Raw genomic sequence first — 13,165 nt, 5'->3', positions numbered from 1 at the left:
ATTACAGAGCTCTGCGCTCGCTCCCCCTCCCTCCTGCTATTACACCTGTGGATATATTACAGAGCTCTGCGCTTGCTCCCCCCTCCTTCCTGCTATTACACCTGTGGATATATATTAAAAAGCTCAGCGCTCGCTCCTTCCTGCTATTACACCTGTGGATATATTACAGAGCTCTGCGCTCACTCCCCCATTCTTCCTGCTATTACAACTGTGGATATATTACAGAGCTCAGCGCTCGCTCCCCCATCCTTCCTACTATTACACCTGTGGATATATTACAGAGCTCTGCGCTCGCTCCCCCCTCCTTCTTACTAATTACACCTGTGGATATATTACAGAGCTCTGCGCTCCCTCCCTCCTGCTATTACACCTGTGGATATATATTACAGAGCTCTGCGCTCCCTCCCTCCTGCTATTACACCTGTGGATATATTACAGAGCTCTGCGCTCGCTCCCCCTCCTTCCTGCTATTACACCTGTGGATATATTACAGACCTCTGCGCTCGCTCCCCCCTCCTTCCTGCTATTACACCTGTGGATATAATACAGAGCTCTGCGCTCGCTCCCCCCTCCTTCCTGCTATTACACCTGTGGATATATTACAGAGCTCAGTGCTCGCTCCCCCCTCCCTCCTGCTATTACACCTGTGGATATATTACAGAGCTCTGCGCTCGCTCCCCCTCCTTCCTGCTATTACACCTGTGGATATATATTACAGAACTCTGCGCTCACTCCCCCTCCCTCCTACTATTACACCTGTGGATATATTACAGAGCTCTGCGCTCGCTCCCCCCTCCTTCCTACTATTACACCTGTGGATATATATTACAGAGCTCTGCGCTCGCTCCCCCCTCCTTCCTGCTATTACACCTGTGGATATAATACAGAGCTCTGCGCTCGCTCCCCCCTCCTTCCTACTATTACACCTGTGGATATAATACAGAGCTCTGCGCTCGCTCCCCCCTCCCTCCTGCTATTACACCTGTGGATATAATACAGAGCTCTGCGCTCGCTCCCCCGTTCTTCCTTCTATTACACCTGTGGATATATTACAGAGCTCTGCGCTCGCTCCCCCCTCCTTCTTACTAATTACACCTGTGGATATAATACAGAGCTCTGCGCTCGCTCCCCCCTCCTTCCTGCTATTACACCTGTGGATATATTACAGAGCTCTGCGCTCGCTCCCCCGTTCTTCCTGCTATTACACCTGTGGATATAATACAGAGCTCTGCGCTCGCTCCCCCGTTCTTCCTGCTATTACATCTGTGGATATATTACAGAGCTCAGTGCTCGCTCCCCCCTCCCTCCTGCTATTACACCTGTGGATATATTACAGAGCTCTGCGCTCGCTCCCCCGTTCTTCCTGCTATTACACCTGTGGATATATTACAGAGCTCTGCGCTCGCTCCCCCATCCTTCCTGCTATTACACCTGTGGATATAATACAGAGCTCTGCGCTCGCTCCCCCCTCCTTCCTACTATTACACCTGTGGATATAATACAGAGCTCTGCGCTCGCTCCCCCGTTCTTCCTTCTATTACACCTGTGGATATATTACAGAGCTCTGCGCTCGCTCCCCCGTTCTTCCTTCTATTACACCTGTGGATATATTACAGAGCTCTGCGCTCGCTCCCCCGTTCTTCCTTCTATTACACCTGTGGATATATTACAGAGCTCTGCGCTCGCTCCCCTCTCCTTCCTGCTATTACACCTGTGGATATATTACAGAGCTCTGCGCTCGCTCCCCTCTCCTTCCTGCTATTACACCTGTGGATATATTACAGAGCTCTGCGCTCGCTCCCCCCTCCTTCCTGCTATTACATCTGTGGATATGTTACAGAGGTGACCTGACAGCCGAGCGCTCGCTCCCTCCTCCTTCCTCCGTGGAATCCTGCCTGTGGGTAGAGTGGGGAGATAGAGAACACACGGGCGCCCTACCATTCAGTCACTGCAGGACACTAAGCACGGACAGATTTCTCGGCCACGGCTCTTTGCTCAGTGTGACCATACCCTTACACGCACAGACAGCGAGTGGAGAGCAGCGGGAAAGCCGTCCTTAGATGGTGCAGTCAATGGCGATTTGCTGCCACTGATCCTATTACACAGCGCGATGAGCTACAGATCATCGCTGATCTTTCTCCGTATCCCACACATGACACCAGGCAGGGAGGATCCCGACCAGCACCTCCCCCACCTCCCCATATAATTCCAGACAAAGAGTGGAAGCTCCACCGGACAGGTATTCAGGCCCCCCCCCCTCAGGTAATGGAACGTTCTATCCACAGAGCACACATTGCTGCACCTTGTTGTGGCTCAAAAGACAATAAGGTGTGGCATATAGGAAGAGGGGTGTGGCTTATAGGAAACTGGGAATGGCTTCATAACAAGGGGTGTGGCTTATAGGAAACTGGGAATGGCTTCATAACAAGGGGTGTGGCTTATAGGAAACTGGGAATGGCTTCATAACAAGGGGTGTGGCTTATAGGAAACTGGGAATGGCTTCATAACAAGGGGTGTGGCTTATAGGAAACTGGGAATGGCTTCATAACAAGGGGTGTGGCTTATAGGAAACTGGGAATGGCTTCATAACAAGGGGTGTGGCTTATAGAAAAATGGGAATGGCTTTATAATAAGGGGTGTGGCTTATAGTTCAACAATTGTGGTGTACAATATTGGTGCAAAGTAAATCAAGTCTAAAATTAAAAAAAAAAAAACACTAAATGTACAATCTATCTGGAGTCGGTGGCTATAAGGGTGAGTAAATCTGCCCCAACGGGGGTGTGGCACTGCTTCTCTCAGGCCCCACCCCCTCAGAGGACAATGTTTCATTTTAGCCAGTAATATTCAGTTTTTATTGTAATAAACTTCAAAGGGGGTGATACACTGCGATACATAAGTATCTAAACATCTGCCAGTCACCCAGCGACAGCAGTGAGCGGGCGGGGCAGGTGATAATGTATGCGAGGCAGACTATGTATAGCGATCACGAGTCTCCACCATGTGGCGGCACACCTCTATTTATAACGCAACACCTTGTGTGGAGGTCGCAACGCCGACTTATGTGTCCTGATGACAATAAAGAGGAGGGGGGATCCCAGAATAGCGCCCCCCCATCCCCCCTCCCCAGCTATAACGGTGATCTCATAGCACACCGCTAACATTGTGGGGGACTGAAGATCACAACGCTGCCCACAGTAATGATATCAGTATTCATCATCCTCATCATCATCATCATCATCTTACTGCTATTCCACTGCGCTGGACACAGATCTGTCCTCATTGCCTGCCCATCAGTCACCAAGCTGTATATACTACACTACCCCCACTAACCAGAAGGAGGAGGTAGAGAGCAACTACACTAATATCACAGCCCGCTCTGCACCGACCCCTCCTGCCTGTGGGAGACTGCGGCATGTGAACTGGGAACACTGGACGGAACCAGCAGAGAAGCTCTGCCCAGTATGACATGGCTGATAACACAGAGCAATAGATTAGCACTGTTATAGTTATATCCCTGTATATAGGAGCAGTATTATAGTAGTATATTGCTGTATATAGGAGCAGTATTATAGTAGTTATATCCCTGTATATAGGAGCAGTATTATAGTAGTTATATCCCTGTATATAGGAGCAGTATTATAGTAGTTATATTCCTGTATATAGGAAGCAGTATTAAAGTAGTTATATTCCTGTATATAGAAGCAGTATTATAGTAGTTATATTCCTGTATATAGGAGCAGTATTATAGTAGTTATATTCCTGTATATAGGAGCAGTATTATAGTAGTATATTCCTGTATATAGGAGCAGTATTATAGTAGTTATATCCCTGTATATAGGGAGCAGTATTATAGTAGTTATATCCCTGTATATAGGAGCAGTATTATAGTAGTTATATCCCTGTATATAGGAGCAGTATTATAGTAGTTATATTCCTGTATATAGGAAGCAGTATTAAAGTAGTTATATTCCTGTATATAGAAGCAGTATTATAGTAGTTATATTCCTGTATATAGGAGCAGTATTATAGTAGTTATATTCCTGTATATAGAAGCAGTATTATAGTAGTTATATCCCTGTATATAGGAGCAGTATTATATTAGTTATATTCCTGTATATAGGAGCAGTATTATAGTAGTTATATTCCTGTATATAGGAGCAGTATTATAGTAGTTATATCCCTGTATATAGGAGCAGTATTATAGTAGTATATCCCTGTATATAGGAGCAGTATTATAGTAGTTATATCCCTGTATATAGGAGCAGTATTATAGTAGTTATATCCCTGTATATAGGGGCAGTATTATAGTAGTTATATTCCTGTATATAGGGGGCAGTATTATAGTAGTATATTCCTGTATATAGGAGCAGTATTATAGTAGTTATATTCCTGTATATAGGGAGCAGTATTATAGTAGTATATTCCTGTATATAGGAGCAGTATTATAGTAGTTATATTCCTGTATATAGGGGCAGTATTATAGTAGTTATATTCCTGTATATAGGAGCAGTATTATAGTAGTATATCCCTGTATATAGGAGCAGTATTATAGTAGTTATATTCCTGTATATAGGAGCAGTATTATAGTAGTTATATTCCTGTATATAGGAGCAGTATTATAGTAGTATATCCCTGTATATAGGGGCAGTATTATAGTAGTTATATTCCTGTATATAGGGGGCAGTATCACTGGTAACTCTTGTTATATGACATCCTCCTCTTTGTATACACAGCCCTTTTACGTTCCCTAGTGTTTTTTCTGTGATATTGAGATGGTGATTATAATGTTATTATAACACTCTCCGTCACCCCCTTCTCCCGTGTGGCCTCCTTTCCTCCCTCTCACTTTCTAATTAATTTAGTGACCTCTGGAAGAGACTTTGTTAACAAGATAACAGGATTGATGTCCCCTCCTTGCAGCTGTCCTGAGGACCCTCCAGCACCCCACACCCTCTCAGGAGGATCAGGCACCAGGGAAATGAGATAGAGGAATAAATGCTGAGAAAATCTGCCAAGGACTGTATTACATAGAGAGATTATAGCTCTGTATAATAGAGACAACAAACAGCCGATAAAACGGTCATCTACTGCTTATTTCTTTAGCTCCAGACATAAAGTCATTGGGCGCCTGGAGATAGATAGATAGATAGATAGATAGATAGATAGATAGATAGATAGATAGATAGATAGGAGATAGATAGATAGGAGACAGATAGGAGATAGATAGATAGATAGATAGATAGGAGATAGATAGATAGATAGGAGATAGATAGATAGGAGATAGATAGATAGATAGATAGATAGATAGAGAGATAGATAGATAGATAGATAGATAGATAGATAGATAGATAGATAGATAGGAGATAGATAGATAGATAGATAGATAGATAGATAGGAGATAGATAGATAGATAGATAGATAGATAGATAGATAGATAGGAGATAGATAGATAGATAGATAGATAGATAGATTGATAGGAGATAGATAGATAGATAGATAGATAGGAGATAGATAGATAGATAGATAGATAGATAGATAGATAGATAGATAGGAGATAGATAGATAGGAGATAGATAGATAGATAGATAGGAGATAGATAGATAGATAGATAGATAGATAGATAGATAGGAGATAGATAGGAGATAGATAGATAGATAGATAGATAGATAGATAGATAGATAGGAGATAGATAGATAGATAGATAGATAGATAGATAGGAGATAGATAGATAGATAGATAGATAGATAGGAGATAGATAGATAGATAGATAGATAGATAGGAGATAGATAGGAGATAGATAGATAGATAGATAGATAGATAGATAGATAGATAGATAGATAGGAGATAGATAGATAGGAGATAGATAGGAGATAGATAGATAGATAGATAGATAGATAGATAGATAGATAGATGTTTCAGAATATGTGATTGATCGCCGCCCTTTCCAAGTGGTCACCTCCAGTAAGGTATCCCATCACCTCCAGTAAGGTATTCCGTCACCTCCAGTAAGGTATTCCGTCACCTCCAGTAAGGTATCCTGTCACCTCCAGTAAGGTATTCCGTCACCTCCAGTAAGGTATTCCGTCACCTCCAGTAAGGTATCCTGTCACCTCCAGTAAGGTATTCCGTCACCTCCAGTAAGGTATTCCGTAACCTCCAGTAAGGTATTCCGTCACCTCCAGTTATGTATTCCCTCACCTCCAGTAAGGTATTCCGTCACCTCCAGTAAGGTATTCCGTCACCTCCAGTAAGGTATTCCGTAACCTCCAGTAAGGTATTCCATCACCTCCAGTAAGGTATTCCCTCACCTCCAGTAAGGTATTCCCTCACCTCCAGTAAGGTATTCCCTCACCTCCAGTAAGGTATTCCGTAACCTCCAGTAAGGTATTCTGTCACCTCCAGTAAGGTATTCTGTCACCTCCAGTAAGGTATCCCCTCACCTCCAGTAAGGTATCCCCTCACCTCCAGTAAGGTATCCCCTCACCTCCAGTAAGGTATCCTGTCACCTCCAGTTACGTATTCCGTCACCTCCAGTAAGGTATTCCGTCACCTCCAGTAAGGTATTCCGTCACCTCCAGTAAGGTATTCCGTCACCTCCAGTAAGGTATTCCGTCACCTCCAGTAAGGTATTCCGTCACCTCCAGTAAGGTATCCCCTCACCTCCAGTAAGGTATCCCCTCACCTCCAGTAAGGTATTCCGTCAACTCCAGTAAGGTATCCCGTCACCTCCAGTTACGTATTCCGTAACCTCCAGTAAGGTATTCCGTCACCTCCAGTAAGGTATTCCGTCACCTCCAGTAAGGTATTCCGTCACCTCCAGTAAGGTATTCCGTCACCTCCAGTAAGGTATCCCGTCACCTCCAGTAAGGTATCCCGTCACCTCCAGTAAGGTATTCCGTCACCTCCAGTAAGGTATTCCGTCACCTCCAGTAAGGTATTCCGTCACCTCCAGTAAGGTATTCCGTCACCTCCAGTAAGGTATCCCCTCACCTCCAGTTACGTATTCCGTAACCTCCAGTAAGGTATTCCGTCACCTCCAGTTATGTATTCCGTAACCTCCAGTAAGGTATTCCGTCACCTCCAGTAAGGTATTCCGTCACCTCCAGTAAGGTATTCCGTCACCTCCAGTAAGGTATTCCGTCACCTCCAGTAAGGTATCCCCTCACCTCCAGTAAGGTATTCCTTCACCTCCAGTAAGGTATCCCCTCACCTCCAGTAAGGTATTCCGTCACCTCCAGTAAGGTATTCCGTCACCTCCAGTAAGGTATTCCGTCACCTCCAGTAAGGTATTCCATCACCTCCAGTAAGGTATCCCCTCACCTCCAGTAAGGTATTCCGTCAACTCCAGTAAGGTATCCCGTCACCTCCAGTTACGTATTCCGTAACCTCCAGTAAGGTATTCCGTCACCTCCAGTAAGGTATTCCGTCACCTCCAGTAATGTATCCCGTCACCTCCAGTAAGGTATCCCGTCACCTCCAGTAAGGTATCCCGTCACCTCCAGTAAGGTATCCCGTCACCTCCAGTAAGGTATCCCGTCACCTCCAGTAAGGTATCCCGTCACCTCCAGTAAGGTATTCCGTCACCTCCAGTAAGGTATTCCGTCACCTCCAGTAAGGTATTCCGTCACCTCCAGTAAGGTATTCCGTCACCTCCAGTTAGGTATTCCGTCACCTCCAGTAAGGTATTCCGTCACCTGCAGTAAGGTATTCCGTCACCTCCAGTAAGGTGTTCCGTCACCTCCAGTAAGGTGTTCCGTCACCTCCAGTAAGGTGTTCCGTCACCTCCAGTAAGGTATCCCGTCACCTCCAGTAAGGTATTCCGTCACCTCCAGTAAGGTATAACCTCACCAAATTCAAACTAGAAACAATTTAGAAAAATGACTCTTGTTCAGTATCATGGTCGCTGTATATACAGATACAGGTGCTTTATAGATCGGCGTAGGGAACCTTGGCTCTCCAGTAGTGATGAGCGAATAGTGAAATATTCGAATATTCGATAATCATACGAATATTCGATTGAATATTCAATCCCATTAAAGTCTACTTGGAGGAAAAAACAGAAGCTGGGGGGTTTGAACACTTATCGAATATTTATCGAACTATTCGATAATATTCAATAGATAGAATACCTTACTATTCGATCGAATATCTATTTGATCGAACAGTATTCGCTCATCACTACTCTCCAGCTGTTGCAAAACTACAACTCCCATCATACATGGACAAAACTAAAACTTTGGCTGTCCAGACATGATGGAAGTTGTAGTTCTGCAACAGCTGGAGAGCCAAGGTTCCCTACCCCTGCAGATAGTAGGTGAGGTTTATATAAATGTGATATATATATATTTGGAGAGGGCAGTTATTAAGGGGTTAAGTATAGAATAATGTACAACCAGACCTGACCCCTAAATAAACACTGGACCCTCTCTGTGCCCCCCCCCCATCCCAGACAAGTGTCACCCTGTACCCCCCAGACTCCCCAGACTGTGCACCCCTGATTGTCCTCCCCTTCCCACACACCTGTACCTTCTTTCTTCCTCCTCCTCCATAGTGCAGTGTACATACAGGACCTGTGGTGACATCATAGTCACATGTCAAGGTCCTTCACCATCTCTTTCCTGTCCTGTCTCCTGGCTGCTGTTTAGCCCTAATTTGCGCAAAATCTCGGTAAAAACGCAGCAATTTTGCGCAAATTATAGGTTATCAGCAGCCAGGAGACGGGACAGTATGGGAAATAGCTCTGCTGATGAAGTAATAATCGTCCCCTGTCTCCTCACACTGACAGAGGGCCGGACGCTTCCAGGCTGCCTCATCCACTGTCATCCTCTCTCTGCTCCCTGTGATGGCGCCCCCCCTGGTCTCTGCGCCCAGGGCAGCTGCCCCCCCTGCCCCCCCTAACTACGGCCCTGGATACATAGATATACCCAGACTATACCCCGGGGTGTAACATAGCCTAGAACAGACTATACCCCGGGGTGTAACATAGCCTAGGCCAGAGTATACCCCGGGGTGTAACATAGCCTAGACCAGACTATACCCCTGGGTGTAACATAGCCTAGGCCAGACTATACCCCGGGGTGTAACATAGCCTAGACCAGACTATACCCCTCCAGGCCAGAATATACCCCGGGGTGTAACATAGCCTAGGCCAGAGTATAGAAAAGGATTATTGGTCTCCAGCTTCTTAAAAAATTCCAAACTTCAAATATTCAAAAATCAACATCTAAAAAACAGAGCTTGTTAAAATCATGCCGACGCGTTGCCAGATAAACACCTCTTAGTCATGGCAAAAGTAAAATGAATTACAAAGGAAGTCGGGCAGGAAGCACCGCTCGGGGAGGAAGAAGCGGCAATCGGAGGAGGTAACCATGGGGAGAACTTTAGATGTGTACAACCTCTCAGCATGTATTCTATCTATGGACCAGTTTAAGGTACTCTGCAAAGGTTTGACTTTTGTTCCCACTAAAAACTTTGACCTTTATAGTACATTACAAGACATTAACCGTTTTATGCGTGTACTTACCATTAAGAGACATTTCCTTGAGGATCGATCTGCCACTGCTTCTGCTGAAATAGATCCTGTAATGACAATTGAAACTACTATAAATGATTTAAATATGATTGGTAAAGATAGAGTCCCCTTTAATCTACCTTTTTTGAACAAGTGTCAGTCCAATCTCTATTGGATTTACAGAGTGTGGGCCATGTTGATACTGGTCAAGTCCTCAGTACTGCCAATAGATTGAATATCCCTAATCCTGGCCTCTACCCCGTTAACTCTAGAGTTCCCATAATGGATACATTTCAGCATAAACTTTGAGTAACGGGTTAAAGAAGGACCAGATTAGGGACAGTCTTACGCCAAAAGAGAGAAGAGCAGTCAAGGAACTACATGAGAACCCCATTATAATCATACGTAAATCAGATAAAGGAGGTTGGGTGGTTATCCTTGACAAGGCGCTCTATATTCAGGAGGTTCATAACATCTTAAAAGACACAGCGACATATAGAGTGTTCTCCTCTGACCCTACTGTGAAGGTCAGAAAATCACTCATGGACATTTTGGATACAGGTTTGGAGATGGGGGTTATAGGCATGAAACAACGGGACCATCTTCTTCCGGAGTTCCCGGTCGTCCTGGTGTTTCATGCTTTGCCAAAAGTACACAAAAATGTCTTTCCCCCTCCCCTCCGCCCAGTTGTCTCGGGCATCGGCTCTGTACAAGAACGTTTATGTATATGGTTGGACAATTTATTGCAGCCATTAGCAAAGAGAACAATTGGGTCCATCAGACACAGAAAAAGTCTAGTAGCTAATATTAAGAAGTTGCCTCAGTTTACTGGTGGTACCTGGCTATCATGTGATGTGGTGGCCTTGTACCGCAGTATACCACATGACCGGCCCCTACAAGCCCTAAAATTCCATCTGCGAAAATAAAGTAATTATGACTTAATGTTGCAAGATTATATTTTGGAGGTCACACATTTTCTGTTATCCAATAATTTTAAAAATTTTTGGACACTTTTTATTTACAGCTTCTCCCCATCGTTGGCAAATATCTACATGGCGTACTGGGAGGAGGTCATCTTGTACAGTGCCCACAACCTCTATCTAGGGGTTGTTGGGTGGTACGGGAGGTACATAGATGAACTCCTCCTGGTGTGGCTGGGGACCGAAACACAGGCACAGGATTATAAAGAAGACCTGTCACCCTCCGTGCCGGGGTGACAGACTCCCGAACCCCCGTTAGAGCCCCCTATACTTACCTCATCGCGCTGGGTCCCGCTTCCTGAGCTGGTTGGGTGACTGAGATTTTAGTGCTCGAAGCCCGGCGCGTGCTCACAGGAGAGTCAGATGCTCATAGAGAATGAATGGGAAGTCCGATGCTCCGTCATTCTCTATGGGCATTGGACTCTCCTGTGAGCGCGGCCGGCTCAGGAAGCGGGACCCGGCGTGATGAGGTAAAGGGGGCTCTAACGGGGGGTCGGGAGCCTGTCACCTCAGCACGGGGGTGACAGGTTTCCTTTAAATCTTAAAGTGACTGTACCACCAGGCCCAGGCTGAAGCACTGGAGGCGGCCGACCCACCCTTAGTGGGAAGAAACTCCAGACCCTCCATGATGTGACTCCATTAGAATCAATGGAACCCTATCATAGAGGGGCGGGGGTTCCTCCCACTAAGGGTTTGTCGGCCGCCTCGAATGCTTCAGCCTGGGCCTGGGGGTACAGTCACTTTAAGTCCACACATGAGTACAAAAAGAAATCTATTTCTTTGTTAGGGTACAAACACACACAGCGTATACGCAGCATATTTGATTCTGTGTTCAGTTACTTAGATCTAATCTGCTGCGTATCGCAGCAGTAAATACGCAGCGTATATGCCGTGTGTGTTTGTACCCTTAGATCTCACTCTGTTTGATAGATGGAACTATTCACACAAGTCTCTATCACAAACCTAGCTCAGGACATGGCCTCCTACGTGCCAAAAGTAGCCATCCCCCACAGGTAACAAGAAATATCCCAATAGGGAAATTCATACGAATATGACGCGATTGTTCAGATACCAAGAGCTACAACCCCACTGCACAGGAGCTGGAGAGCAGACTGACAGTAAGGGGTTACAAGAGACACGCAAGAAAAATAGCGGAAAGACAGAGCAGAACATCTGACAAGGAAGGGGTTAATGTCCAACAAAATGATAACATAGAACAATGTTTAACTTTTTCTCCCACATACAGTCCGCAATACACAAATATCTGCAACATCTTACACAAATACTTGCCTATGTTATACCAAGATCACAAATGTGAACAGGTACTAACCTTAGGTATCCGATGTGCGGCACGCAGAGGCCAAAACTATAGGCAATATTCTCTCCCCAAGCGTAAAACAACGTAACAATAGCCACAACAACAGGGATAACTGGCTCTCACTCACAGGGTTCTTCAAATGCGCACAGCCGCCGCCGCCATGCAGTATGTGTGCGTTTGTGAGAAAGCAGTCGGCCATTACCTCATGTAGTACAGGGGTAAGTCACACAATCCGTCATTTATGGATTGTGCAATAACCCATACAATATACATTGCAGAATGTACAGCATGTAATGTTCAATATATTGGGTCCAGCATTAGAAAACTTAAAGTACGGATAGGAGACATCAGGAATCCCGGTGTGAATCCTTGGCAGTCCGTTCCGGGTTTTTCTAGGCACTTTATAGACTGCCGCAATGGTAATACAGATATAGGGGTTAGTGCTTTGCAACGTGTGAATAGACCCTCAGGAGGAGGAAGGGATTGGGAGAACCTGCTGAGCATACCCAAAGCTTTCTGGATCCTCAGCTTTAATACTAGATATCCTAATGGACGTAACTATAAGAGTGACCTGTTTTAGATTTACTAATTCCACTTCACGTTTTCTAGCTTTTGTATATGTGAGCGGGTCATGTGGCTTCCACAATCCAGGAGTTTCCCATAGGGGGCGTCACATCTTGCACAATGCATTTATACCTTTGTAATTCGTTTTACTTTTGCCATGACTAAGAGGTGTTTACCTGGCAACGCGTCGGCGTGATTTTAACAAGCTCTGTTTTTTAGATGTAGATATTTGAAGTTTGGAGTTTTTTAAGAAGCTGGAGACCAATAATCCTTTTCTATTACCTGGACATACGGGATACGGCCCACAAGGTCCCTCGTGCTTCTGGTCTGGAGATCCATGAACAAACATAACAAGGCATGGTGAGCTGATATCATTGCTATTTCTTCTGTAGACCAGAGTATACCCATCCAGGACAGAATATATCCATCTATACCCATCCAGGACAGAATATATCCATCTATACCCATCCAGGACAGAATATATCCATCTATACCCATCCAGGACAGAATATATCCATCTATACCCATCCAGGACAGAATATATCCATCTATATCCAGGACAGAATATATCCATCTATATCCAGGACAGAATATATCCATCTATACCCATCCAGGACAGAATATATCCATCTATCCATCTATACCCATCCAGGACAGAATATATCCATCTATTGTCGAACCAGGCCACAGCATACCCCGGGAGATAAACTATATACCTGGGGGGGGGGGGGGGGGGGATAAAACAGCCGAGGCCATGCTATATCTCTCCGGGCCATAATGTTATTACTTCAC

General features: G+C 45.0%; 1 long non-coding RNA gene across 1 annotated transcript in view; it reads right to left on the bottom strand.

Moving 5' to 3' along the window:
- The window catches only part of LOC138770067 (uncharacterized), an 87,723-nt gene extending 74,968 nt beyond the window's left edge, over positions 1-12,755 (bottom strand). Inside the window, exons 1-2 of the long non-coding RNA XR_011359386.1 lie at positions 12,656-12,755; positions 9,524-9,579 (exon numbers count right to left, since the gene is read on the bottom strand). This is a non-coding gene — a long non-coding RNA (uncharacterized lncRNA). The remainder of the gene's footprint in view (positions 1-9,523; positions 9,580-12,655) is intronic.
- Positions 12,756-13,165: the final 410 nt, after the last annotated feature.

This window comes from Dendropsophus ebraccatus, chromosome 12, assembly GCF_027789765.1.
Source record: "Dendropsophus ebraccatus isolate aDenEbr1 chromosome 12, aDenEbr1.pat, whole genome shotgun sequence".
Lineage (NCBI taxonomy): Eukaryota > Metazoa > Chordata > Amphibia > Anura > Hylidae > Dendropsophus > Dendropsophus ebraccatus.
The sequence above is the reverse complement of the archived record's forward strand: the minus strand, read 5'-3'. Positions and strand labels throughout refer to the sequence as shown.